At 36.2% G+C, this 13,378-nt stretch overlaps 1 long non-coding RNA gene across 1 annotated transcript; it reads right to left on the minus strand.

Moving 5' to 3' along the window:
• Nucleotides 1-6,585: 6,585 nt before the first annotated feature.
• LOC131145037 (uncharacterized) lies at nucleotides 6,586-11,586 on the minus strand. Its single transcript, XR_009133953.1, has 2 exons — nucleotides 9,283-11,586; nucleotides 6,586-7,874 (listed from the first exon to the last, which is right to left on the minus strand). It is a non-coding gene; the product is annotated as an uncharacterized LOC131145037 (long non-coding RNA).
• Between the last annotated feature and the right edge of the window lie 1,792 nt (nucleotides 11,587-13,378).

The raw sequence follows: 13,378 nt of genomic DNA on the forward strand, positions 1-13,378 counted from the left end.
CGTACAAACTGCTTGGATTGTGGTTTGATTCAATGCCTTGCCCTGGGATACAACACTAACTTCTCCTTCTTGAAGAGGTCTTTTGAGTCGTTACTAATTCAATTGCCTTATAAATGGTGTAATTAGTAGCTTCCTTGATTTTAGACCGCTTTCAATCCTTTCTCCAATAGCTACAATGGTTGCAAAGTTGGATTAGCTTAGTGGGATTAACTTGTCATAGTACATCCCTTTCAATGTACCTATGGAAGTGCTACCATCTTCCATATCAGATAACGGTGGATTGACTTACGCAACAACCTTTCTCCATTTCTATGCATAGTCTTTGAAGGTTTATGATTTATTCTTCCCATATTCTGAAGATTCATTTGATCTATGGCAATATCAACATTAAATTGATATTGTTTTAAGAACAAATTATCCAACCATTTCTAAACATATCTCTTGTCTAGTGAAGCATACCACTTGAGTGCTACACTAGTCAAGTTTTCATGGAACACATGTATAAGTAATTTTTTATTTTTAGCATAAGGTGTAATCTTCTTTGTGTACATTTGGAGATATATTTTTAGATATCTTGTACCATTATACTTACGAAAATATGGGACTTGAAGTTTTTTGGTAGAACCACATCAATGAAAAGACAAAGGTCATGAGTTGCTTGATAATTTTGTGACCGAGCTTTAGTAATGATTGGGTCATATGTTGCTTGATAATTTTTTTTTTTCTTCTCATAATTTTGATAACCTTATGAATATATGACATAAATTAAGACATACACAAGAGTACAAGAATATTGCACAAATCACAACAAACGAAACACACACAGAGAATTAAATTGGATATTAACACAACATGCCAAGTGAATCCTTGTTTTCATAGTCCATTCGAGGATATGTAATCCAAGAGGAATATGTTATGTACTTTTATGCAGTTAAACTTACATTACTAAAACTTTAGAGAGAGGCAAACAACATTCACATTATGCAGTTTTTGCAAGTACAAATACAAATTCTACTCATTAGAGAAGAGAGATCTTGCATTCTCCTCCTCCTATATATCATTAGCCTTCTTAATGTAAGCTAAAACATAAGACATCAAATTATGCAAATTAGTATATTTTGTCTGAATGATTTGGTTACTAACATCTCAAACCCTAGGTTATAATGCCTGAGCAAATCTGCCTCCCTCCTAAGTGATAGGATCTAAGGTTAGGAGTCTCTATTGTATATCATGGAAGATGTGTATGATAATCTATAACTCATCCCTGAACTTCTCCTCATATGCTAACAACTATAAAAACTACTTCTCTCTATGTGCTATGATCCACTCTAACTCCTAAATATGTATATGTTGAGTTGTCATCTTCTTTTGCTACCTATGTACTTACACCTTAATTCTCACAACTTGACCCTTAGCTCTTGGTTCATAAGTAAAAGCCTTCACACATGACTTTCTGAATTCTCTACCCATGTTGCCTTCTTTGTCTACTCAGCTCTCTCAACTTCCAACTTAGTCTTCTACCTATTAAACTCCTAATTAGCCTTATACTACTCATATACCTTAACCTAAAGTCTCTTCTTACTTTCTTTATACTTCAGTTTTTCTCCACTAATTCTTTCCAATCCTTTTTTAAGTCGTCAATAAGCATGTCTAGCTTAAAGACCCGAGCACTTAAGCTCTCCCTTTACTTTACTTCTTTCCTCAACATATCAGCTAGCTTCCTCTTTGAATCCTTTAGCCTAGTTACCTTTCTCTTTCACTCTTAATGGTAGAATTGTTGCCTTGCCTAAAATCCTCATAGTAATCTTCCAAGTCATTGGGATGAGGCATAGTTCTATCAAGTCCCTAAGCCTGTGGAACCATATGACCCTTTCCTCTATACAACTTCTAAGTTAGGTATCCTAATGAAGTACACTAGTGTTTCCTACCTTCTACATAATCCTCGGACTCCGTGAAACCATCTTAGTTTGTCTCAATCAGCTAAGTTATGTCATTTCTATACCAGCAATAATATTAATCAAGTCTCAAAGTCTTGGGGCATAATCTAGAAATGACCAAACTGAAATAGAGCTAAAGCAAGTGTATAGTTGAACACATTTTAGCTCCAAAAAGTGGAATCCATGAGTGTCCCCACATCTCAATAGATCGGATAGGCATCCACTTAGCTAGTTATCTAACCATCTCACCCTCCAAGCTCTCAAGTACCTTAGTTGTATCAATCCTCTAATTTCTAATAGCACAATCCAGCAAAGGGTTCCTTCATTTTATAAATTCTCTCTTGAATGCGTAAGGAGCCATGTGTTCAAGGAGCCAAACATAAAGCAGCTATATGTAACACAACAATGATCGCTTTGCCTTCTCTCGACATCAGTTAAGAGAGGAGAGTGTCTTAGCAATGATGTCAAGAATTGGTGTTTGCCTTATATGCTCCATCTTAGCAAATACCATGGTAGCTCCATGGTCCACTATATATGTTGAAAGAAGTAGAACTAAGTCATACACTACTGAGGCCAAGAGCTAAAGTCCAAACTTGGAGTTTAAATCATCAAGGTGTCCTTTAAAGAGTCTCTCCAACTCACTCCAATACCAACCTTCAATATCTCCCTTCTTCTACACTCTACTAGTTAACTCCTCAGCTCTGTCTCTTATGCTCTAATCAAAGCTTGAAAAGGATTAACATCTAGATCAAAGGTAAAGACTTAGTTATGAGTTGACTTCGATATCTGCAGCAACTCCTCATACTCCTCAATGAGTGGGACCATGTTAGTAGTTTTGAAGGTAAAACATTTATATATAGGATCCCAATGTTGGATTATGAAGTCTAGAACCCTCCAGTCAATATCAACCCAAAAAAACATCCATAATACGACCATAATCAGCTATAAACTTCCTCTGATCATCCTCAGACAAATAGTTCTAATAATTCAAAACCTCAGTGATATCCTGTTTCTTCATGCAAAGCTTCTTCCTATCTGGTAAGGTGCTTTAATAATATGATGGAATAGCATCTCTCTTATCTAGATGAAGCTTTTTTTCTTATTTTATAAATGGATTTCCTCCTTTATAACTCTAGCTAGTCTCACTGGCATGTTGTGTACCTATGCAATTGAATTCTAACACAAGTAAGGACAAATGCATTTCATAAAAGGTTAGTGTGTCCCTACGGATTATGTTTATGGCTCCACGTGTCTTAGCATGTTGTTCACCTCCAAACACCGGGTAAAGATCTATCCTAAAGGAATAGGATAAATTTTTCTAGTGCATGGTTAGACTATTTATCACACTATATCCAAACGCTCTCAGATTGTCTTCAAAGAGAACAAACCAAGTGAGGAAGTTTTCATGAGACCTATATGGAGGAAAAAGCCCTACGAAGGCCTCACTACTTCTTCCCTCTTATACACCTGAAAGGGATAGGAGTCTGGGAATATGGCTTATGCAATATAGTGTAATGCATGTGGACAAGAGCCTAGTGAAATGTAAGAAGCATGAACATAGCGAAACATGCAAAGCATGACATGGTATAAACCTTCAAACATACATACACAACGCAATCAAGAACAACATGTAAACAATATGTAAACATACACTAATACACACAAGCAAACACATAAAAGCACATAAGAGGCGACCCGACTCTCATAAGTCCCCAATAGAGTCACTAAAGCTATTGTCACTGGACTCGAGTAGCCTTTTCGGTTGCCAACAAGTTTGGTGACTATTTGAAAATCAAGTAAGTGTAGATATTTAAACCATTAATTATCTAACTTACCCCTTTTGTTTTAGAAAACAAAATCTCCGCTTTATTTTAGTTTTGAAAAGGCAAAATAAAAAAAAATAAAAAAAAAACTTTTGAAAAAGAGATTTTAGATTCGAGAATATTATTATGAATAGGGAAGGTAGTCCCTTTTATTCATTTTGGATAGAAAAATAACTAGCACCCTACAACACCCATTACACCCATTTCATGAATTGTTGTCGTACTTACCTTGTGAGTGTATATGTCTCACTCAAGAAAAGTGATTTTCTATGGGAAAATCATTTAAAAAATCAAGAAGAATAAGTTGTAGTAATGGTTGGTCGATCTTTTGTAGAGACCAACTGACCGCTTACAACAACCTTCTCCCTACTTTTTAACATTTTATAGAAAACTTCCTATACTCCAAACCCCTTTTGAAAAGGCTTTCATAAGGTCCATATAAAGGACTTAACCCCATGAAGACTCAACTATATGCCTCTCTAAATCAAACAAACATTCATGCACAACTTGAAAAGAAGAAGAGAAAAGGAAAGAAGAAGGAATGAAAATGGAAGTCTTTTGTGTTTGTTTTTTTTTTTGTTTTTTTGTTTTTTTTTTTTTGTTTTTTTGTTTTTGTTAGATTGTTGAACCTGCTAATGTGTACTGCCTACATATCCTCTAGAGAGGAATCAAGTCATATGTATTTCATCAAGCCATTTTCATATTAAAATTTTGGTCAAGTCATATGTATTTCATCAAGCCATTTTCATATTAAAATTTTGGAAAAATTTTTATGACTTTTGAAATCCTTAAAAACACTTGAGTTCTTTGTTTGGAAAAAACTCCATTTTGTTTGAAAAAAAAAAAAAAACTTTGATTTTTCAATAAATTGTGTGCAACAATAGAGTCTTAAAGCAAAGTTTAAATTGAAAACAAAATACTTTTTCACCGTCAAGCCACTTCATAGGTGATTACTTTGAAAATATCATTTTCTTCCTTAAACTTTGAAAAATTTTGGTTTTTTGGCGGGAGAACTACAAATCCACATTGAAAACTCATGTTAAGAAATTTTAAATCATTGGAAAATTCCAAAAAGTGCATCATGGGCATGCATTCCAAAATATTATTGAAAACTTGAAAACATATGATGTCTCTTAAGAACACTGAAGAAAGTAAATTTTTGGTTTTTTTTTTAATAGAAAAATCATAAAATTGCATCAAACTACTGGCAAACAGACTCAACCATACACTCTGGTGAGTGTTTCAAACCATCGACATGATTAAAAACTAAAAAAAAAAAAAAAAAAGTCTAGAGAAAATAGCTAAAAAATTAGCCTCTAGACTGGCGGATCAAATATTGACAACAGTTAGCAACTATATTTTTGAATGCAGGGAAGGTGGTTGAACTACATGCCAATCAATAGTTTGCATGTTTAATTCTTGAAAAAAGTAATTCTATGCAATTTTTATCTGATTTTTTTTTTTTTTCATGAAATTGGGCTATAACTTCACTTTAAATGCATCCTAGATGACATATTCATAACAAAAGCACATGATTTTATGCAAAAGCAGTCACAAACATGCTATGTAACCGAAATAAAACTTGAAAACAAGGCTAGGGTGATTGGATTGACCTTATATCAATTCCAAAAAGGAATATCAAGTAGGGATTCACTCTTTAGGATACACTCCCCAAGGAAATCAAACAAGAAGAAAAAATGATAGAATTCACTTCCAAACTTCCCTAAAAATACAACTCTCTTTTGAACCCTAAGAACACTTTGATTCTATTGTATTTTCCTTCCCTTAGTCCCACTTGTACATGCCAAGAATTGTCTCCCACATGGTCTATTTATAGAGCATTCAAAAATGGAGGGAAACTTTCTTTGAATTTTGAATTTTAAAAATTGAAATTCAAATTAAAGGCCACCAACCAAAAATTACCAATGTCCTTGGTTGCATGACATTTGGCAACACTGAAACAATTGGCAAGCAGACTCACTCTAAAAGCCATAGAAAATAACTTTCAAGTATAAGAGTGTCACCAAGTAGTATTAGGGGAGTTCCTAAGTCATTTCCACAGAACGGTTTGTTTAAGTTCCAAATTTAGCTATTATCAAAAATAAAGGAGAATTAAGCACTACAATTAATTACAATGTTATTTACAATGAAAATGAGTTTTTGGGAATAACCAAAAATGGTTTGTTCTTCTTTTGTATGAATTAGTAAAATGTATACTAAGTGAGCTAAAAAAAATTTAAATGCGACGTGTTAATGAACTAAATGTAGAATTGAAAAATAATTATGTATCTAATTAAGATTTTATGTTCCAATGCATCTTGGCACTAACATTACTCTTTTCCATAAATTAGAGGAGTTTACGGATGTGTGTTGAATGAAGTATGATTATCTTTGCTTTGATGAGCTAAACCACAATCATCAACATCATCTAATCCAACTATTCTCAACAATAAAAAGAAAATTATAATGAGTATACTCTAAGGGACGTTTTATCAAACACCTTTGGCGTAACAAATTAGAATTATGCTCCAATGCACCATGACACTAACAACAACCTTTTCCATAAATATGAGGAGTTTATGGACGTGTGTTGAATGAATCATGGTTATCTTTTCTTTGAGAAGTTAAATCATAATCATCAACATCATCTAATCCACATAATTAAGACAATAAACAGCAAGGAATGATGCTTCTGCTCTAAGGGGCATTTTTTCAAACACCTTGTGTGTACTTTGAAACTAAGTTAGGTTTCAATCTCTTTGAATTTCAAAACAGCCATAAACACAAATTAAATCAGCAAATCGCACAAAAACAAATACACAAGATTAAACCAACAATGCTTAAAACAAAATTCAGCAATGGTCCCCAAGCATAATCTAAGGACAATTAAAAAAAACAAATTGCAGAAAATTAAACTTACAATTTAAGAGTTGCAAAATTAAATGACACACAAATTGGCTTCCGATTTAGCCATGTTCTTAATTCCGAACCCAAATTAAAAATCAAAATTAAAGAAGACAAGATGCAAGGAAAACACTAAGCAGCGGCTAAATTTCTACTGTGTGGCCGTGAGGTGGGGCTGCTGCGTGTTGCCGTTAGGTGCTGAATTTCTGCTGTGGCCGTGAGGTGCTGTGTTGGCCATGAATAGCTCTAAAATTCGACTGTATATGGTCGTGAACTGTTGCAAACAGCAATGGGAACAGCTGTTGTGTGGTGGGGCTGCTGCGTGTGGCCGTGAGGTGCTGTGTTGGCCATGAACAGCTCTAAAATTCTACTGTATATGGTCGTGAACTGTTGCAAACAGCAATGGGAACAGCTGTTGTGTGGTGGGGCTGCTGCGTGTGGCCGTGAGGTGCTGTGTTGGCCATGAACAGCTCTAAAATTCTACTGTATATGGTCGTGAACTGTTGCAAACAGCAATGGGAACAGCTGTTGTGTGGTGGGGCTGCTGCGTGTGGCCGTGAGGTGCTGCTGTGTTGGCCATGAACAGCTCTAAAATTCTACTGTATATGGTTGTGAACTGTTGCAAACAGCAATGGGAACAGTTGTTGTTTGCTGCATGGTGGAGCTGCTGCGTGGCCGTGAGAAATTTCTGCTGTGTCAGCAGCCGAATTTCTGCTATGTGGCTGTGAACAGCAGCTGAATTTCTGCTGTGTGGCCGTGAGGAACAGCTGCTGTGTTGTGTAATCCATCCCAAAAATTGAAAGCAAAATTGAAAGATTGGAGGAGGAAGAAGAAGTGGGTACTGGAGCTCGGCTTAAGGAGTCTACAAGCAATCCAGTCCAATTGAAATTGCTATTGTGTGCTCCCTTTTCTTCCCTTCTCCTAGTCGAATCTTCCCCCAACGGATTGCACATGCATCCCCTCAATTTTCTCTTCCAGCTGCAAATTTTCCCAATAAATTGGCACATGTGCAGAGGGGAGAATCTCCAATTTCCTGGAATGCTGTAAAGGCCCCTCAAGTTCCTGAAATGCTGTAAGTGCCCCTCAAGTTCCTAAAATACTGTGAGAGCCCCTCAAGTTCTTGAAATGCTGCAAGAGCCCCTCAGCTCTTGAAATGCTGCGAGAACCCCTACTACTTGGGCGTGGAATAAGTTTCTGTTGCCGTTTTAACCTGAAGAGAAAAATCAAATAGTAAACTGTGTTTTGGGAAATAAATAAATTATAAGTATTAAACTATGCTTCAAGATTACACAAATATCAAACATTTTATAAATGGTTCAAACCTTAAAAACATAACTAATAAAGAGAAAACACAGTGATTTCTTAATAACCAAATTTAAACACGTTTTTTCTCTTCACGAACTAATTTCATCAATAACAAGTAAGCAAAATTGTGATTAATGTGAATTATTGTGCAAAATAATTGTAATATTGTGGCTTAGTCACACCTCCCCCCAACTATCGTTTTGTTAGTCTCTTAGCACAATAGTGAAATAGTATTGAAAAGAATATTACAATCGGACAAAATCTCGCACATAAGCACACCAGTCAGGTAACTTGAGTTCTCAAATATAGTGATGTTACTTCTCACAAATTCAAAGCAATGTAAGCAACTTCAATAGACTACTCAAAATCTCATCCACATTGGATTGAGGCAAAACTCTAGGAAGTTCACAATCTTATACCCTTTTTTCAAGCATCCTAAAGATTTTCCACTTGAAGATTGATCATTATTGATCCTCACTACCTCAAAGCTGAAGGGTCTATCAGTTTTCACTCTAACTCTTTTTAAAGTCGTTCAATTATTTATTTATTGACTTCTCGGCTTCCAAAGTTTGGGCAACTGTTTCTAGCCCCTTACTTAGGAAATTTCACTGAGTTGTCCTTACTTGCTCATGCAAATTTTTTTTCTTTCTTTTTTTTTTTCTTTTTACATACCCGAACTCGCATAATGGGGAATCAAGCCCGGGAGCATGTGCCTAACCCACACATTCCCAAGTTCACCCTTACCACTAAGCAAACTCGTGATGGTTTTTTTCTTTTTTTTTTTTTTCAGCGAGACACAATTCAGTAGTCCTACATTGTACTTCTCTCTATTTTGATCAAGTGATAGGTAAACAGATAGTAATCTACTAACATGCTTGCCCTTCATCTCATGAAAATGAATTCTAGAGTCATTCTCAGCATACTTCCAAAACTAGAAATCAAAGAAGACCTATCACCATTAATGATTCATTAGTATCCTAACTGAATATTTATGTAGGAAATGTTGTCTATCATGCATAAAAAAAATTAAATAACAAGCACTATCAAGTTATGAATCAATAGTTTACCCATTCAACCTAATCACATTAAAGCTCTATAACATGGCAGCTCACAATTGCAACATGCAATTCCCTCCCCCCCCCCCCCCCAACCTAGCAAAGCAGCGTCCTCAATGCTAACAGAGAAGAAAAACAATGTAAAGAAAAACAAATCAAGGAACTAAACAAAGAAAATAAACTAAAAAACACAGTCACAAGGTGTCTGGACAAAAAGAGTTTCATCACCTGGATCATAAATGAAAATAAAAGCAATACCCTTGATGTCAGCTAGTGTCCACCCAATTGCGCCTCGATCCTTTCTTAAGACTTCCATAAACTAGGCTTCATCTTTCTGATTTAACTTCGAAGAAATTACCATGGGAAAAGTACATGTAGTGCAAGCAAGTTCAAAATCAGTTAAGTGTTGATATGGATATTTAGACTCCATCCCATGAAACTGATGTATCACAAACATCATTTCATGCTTAATATTAAAATTTTATGCATCATCAGGCAATATAATGCAAGATGGTTATGTGGTTCGTGTGGGCTATAGATAATCCTTAAGTGTCCTAGGAACTTGTTCAATCATGCATGTTGTCAACAGAAAAAGGATTTTCTAAATCAGTCTCAAAACCAGAATCAAGGCTAGAATCCAATTCAACACTTGACACACTACTACTTGGATTGTGATGCAAGTGATACAATCTATTTGTGTCGTCCCTAGCCCACGACACCAAACATGAGTGCCAAAAATATAAAATGCTTCAAAACAACTAAGTCAGAATAAATTGAAAGAATAGAAGAAAAACAAGAAAATAATAACACTAATGATGAAAACAAGCAAGTGAACTGTACAAATTTAAACAAAGAAAACTAAAGAATGGAATGAAAAAACAGATAATAGGAAAATTTCGAACTAAACTAACCATTCCCTATCAACGGCGCCAAAAACTTGACTTACTCTAAAAACCTTAGAGAATAACTCTCAAGTATAAGAGTGTCACCAAGTAGTATTAGGGGAGTCTCTAAGTCATTTCCATAGGGAATGGTTTGTTTAAGTTCTAAATTTAGCTATTATCAAAAATAAAGGAGAATTAAGCACTACGATTAATTACAATGTTATTTACGATAAAAATGGGTTTTTGAGAATAACCAAAAATGGTTTGTTCTTCTTTTGTATGAATTGGTAAAATGTATACTAAGTGAGCTAAAAGAAATTTAAATGCAGCATGTTAATGAACTCAATGTAGAATTGGAAAATAACTATGTATCTAATTAAGATTTTATGCTCCAATGCACCTTAGCACTAAACCACAATAATAAAAAGAAAATTATGGAGGAGTTTGCGAACGTGTGTTGAATGAAGTATGATTATCATTGCTTCGAGGAGCTAAACCACAATCATCAACATCATCTAATCCAATTATTCTCAACAATAAAAAGAAAATTATGATGATTGTACTCTAAGGGGCATTTTATCAAACACCTTTGGTGTAACAAATTAGAATTATGCTCCAATGCACCTTGTCACTAACATTACCCTTTTCCATAAATTGGAGGACTTTATGGACATGTGTTGAATGAATCATGGCTATCTTTACTTTGATGAGCTAAACCATAATCATCTAATCCACCTAATTCCAACAATGAACGGCAAGGAATGATTCTTATGCTCTAAGGGGCATTTTTTCAAACAGCTTGTATGCACTTTCAAACTAAGCTAGGTTTCATTCTCTTTGAGTTTCAAAACAGCCCATAAATATAAATTAAATCAGCAAATTACACAAAAACAAATACACAAGATTAAACCAACAATGCTTAAAACAAAATTCAGCAACGGTCACAAGCATAATCTAAGGACAATTAAAAAACAAATTGCAGAAAATAAAACTAACAATTTAAGAGTTGCAAAATTAAATGAAACACAGATTGGGTTCATATTATGCCATGTTCTTAATTCCAAACCCAAATTAAAAATCAAAATTAAAGAAGACAAGATGCAAGGAAAACACTTAGCAGCAGCTAAATTTTTGCTATGTGGCCGTGAGGTGGGGCTGCTGCGTGTGGTTGTGAGGTGCTGAATTTCTGCTGTGGTCGTGAGGTGATGTGTTGGCCATGAACAACTCTAAAATTCTGCTGTATATGGCCATGAACTGCTGCAAACAGCAAGGGGGAACAGCTGTTGTGTGCTGTGCGGTGGAGCTGCTGCATGGCCTTGAGAAATTTTTTATGTGTGGCCATGAACAACAGCTGAATTCTGCTATGTGGCCGTGAACAATAGCTGAATTTTTGCTGTGTGGCTATGAGGAACAGCTGCTGTGTGGTCGCGAACTGCTACGAACAGCAAGGGGAAATCAGCTGCTATGTTGTGAAATCCATCCGAAAAATTGAAAGCAAAATTGTAAGTGTTGGCTTTATGGGGCCAGCAGTCCACCCAGGCTCTAGGCAGTGATTGGCGTGCCAGCCCGTTGGCACCAGAAATGGTGCAGCCCCTATGCCCACTTGCCACATAGCATGGAACTTTGCGCTGCCAAGTATAAGGAAATAAAGTTGCACCCTCTCTAACAACAATTGCTTTTAGACGAACTGATAGCGCTTGATCCTGACAATTGGTATTAGAGTATGTCACAAGTTCGAGCCGTTCCCAAGGTAGCTATGGGGGGAGATTATTGGCTTTATGGGGGCCAGTAGTCTACCCAGGGTTTAGACAGTGCTTAGTGTCACGGGCTAAGCTTGTTCAGGGCATTATGCTTACCTATGACCGCTTATCTCGTGTGTTTGGGATGGGTTTCCATCATGTAAATACTAGTGTAGAGTTATTTTCTAGTATTTATTTCATTGTAAGCCAAATAAGGCAGTATGACTCCTCGGTCACTTTGATGTTTCCTAGTGCTAGAGTGAGAATGGCCTAGAAAGCTCTTTAGGGGAGGGTGAGTGTTCATCAGTCATTGTAAAACTCACTAGCAATTGTCAACGTGCTTAGCCTACTTGCCTCCCTCGCTAAGTACTACATGTCAACGGAGGATTTGTTAATGAATTACGTTTGCTTCAATATTTACTGCTTGGTTGCCACGGCTTTCATGAATTGATTATTATTTCCGCTGCTATCTGATTGAATGTTAATGAAAGTGCTTCGTGGATGAATGTTGGTAAACAAAAGGCTGGTTAGTTAAGCAAGAGTGCTTTAGCTAGCGCCGCACGGCCCTTCACAACGGTGTGAAAAAGGCGGACCGTGACACTTAGCGTGCCAGCCTGTTGGTACCATAAATGGTGCAGCCCCAATGCCCATTTGCATTTAGGGCGGGGTTCTGCGCTACCGAGTATAAGGAAATAAAGTTGCGTCCTCTCTGACAGCAATTGCTTTTAGGGCTCTATGCTACTGAGTATAAGGGAATAAAGTTGCGTCCTCTCCGACAGCAATTGCTTTTAGACAAATCGATAGCGCTTGATCCTGAAAGGAAGAATGGAGGAAAAAGAAGAAGTGGGCATTAGAGCTCGGCTCAAGGAGTCTACGAGCAATCCAGTCCAATTGAATTTGTTGCTGTGTGTTCCCTTTTTTTCCCTTCTCCCAGTTGAATCTTCTCCCAATGGATTGCACATGCATCCTCTCAATTTTCTCTCCCAGCTGCAAATTTCCCCAACAAGTTAGCACATTCTCACGGGGGAGAATCTCCAATTTCCTGGAATGCTGCAAAGGCCCCTTAAGTCCCTGAAATGCTGTGAGAGCCCCTTAAGTTCTTGAAATACTGTGAGAGCCCCTCAAGTTCCTGAAATGTTGCGATAGCCCCTCAAGTTCCTGAAATACTGTGAGAACCCCTACTATTTGGGCTTGGAATAAGTTTCTATTTTCATTTTAATGTAAAGAGAAAAATCAAATAGTAATCTATGTTTTGGGAAATATACTGACAATTTAAGTATTAAACTGTGTTTCAAAATTACACAAGTGTTAAACATTTTATAACTAGTTCAAACCTTAAGAACACAACTAATAAAGGGAAAATACAGTATTTTCTTAAGAATTGGATTTAAACACGTTTTTTTTCTCTTGATGGCCTAATTTCATCAATTATATGTGAGCAAAATTATGATCAATATGAATTATCGTGCAAAATATTCAATCACAAGCTCATATCCATCGGTCAATCAAATGAAAATAACTCAAATATTCAAATTTCCATTGGGCTCATCGACGACTATCGGGTAGCATTAAATTCCTTCGTGGATGCTCAAGGAAACAAGAAAGGAAAAAAAAGGGGGGGGGGGTGTTGGTTGACCATGATTAAGTGGCTGGTCGCAACATTCCTTCAATCTTTTTAGCTTAAATTTTTATATATTAAGCTAGGTTATATGATTATTTTGGGCGGAAAAA

This window comes from Malania oleifera, chromosome 1 (genome assembly GCF_029873635.1).
Source record: "Malania oleifera isolate guangnan ecotype guangnan chromosome 1, ASM2987363v1, whole genome shotgun sequence".
Lineage (NCBI taxonomy): Eukaryota > Viridiplantae > Streptophyta > Magnoliopsida > Santalales > Ximeniaceae > Malania > Malania oleifera.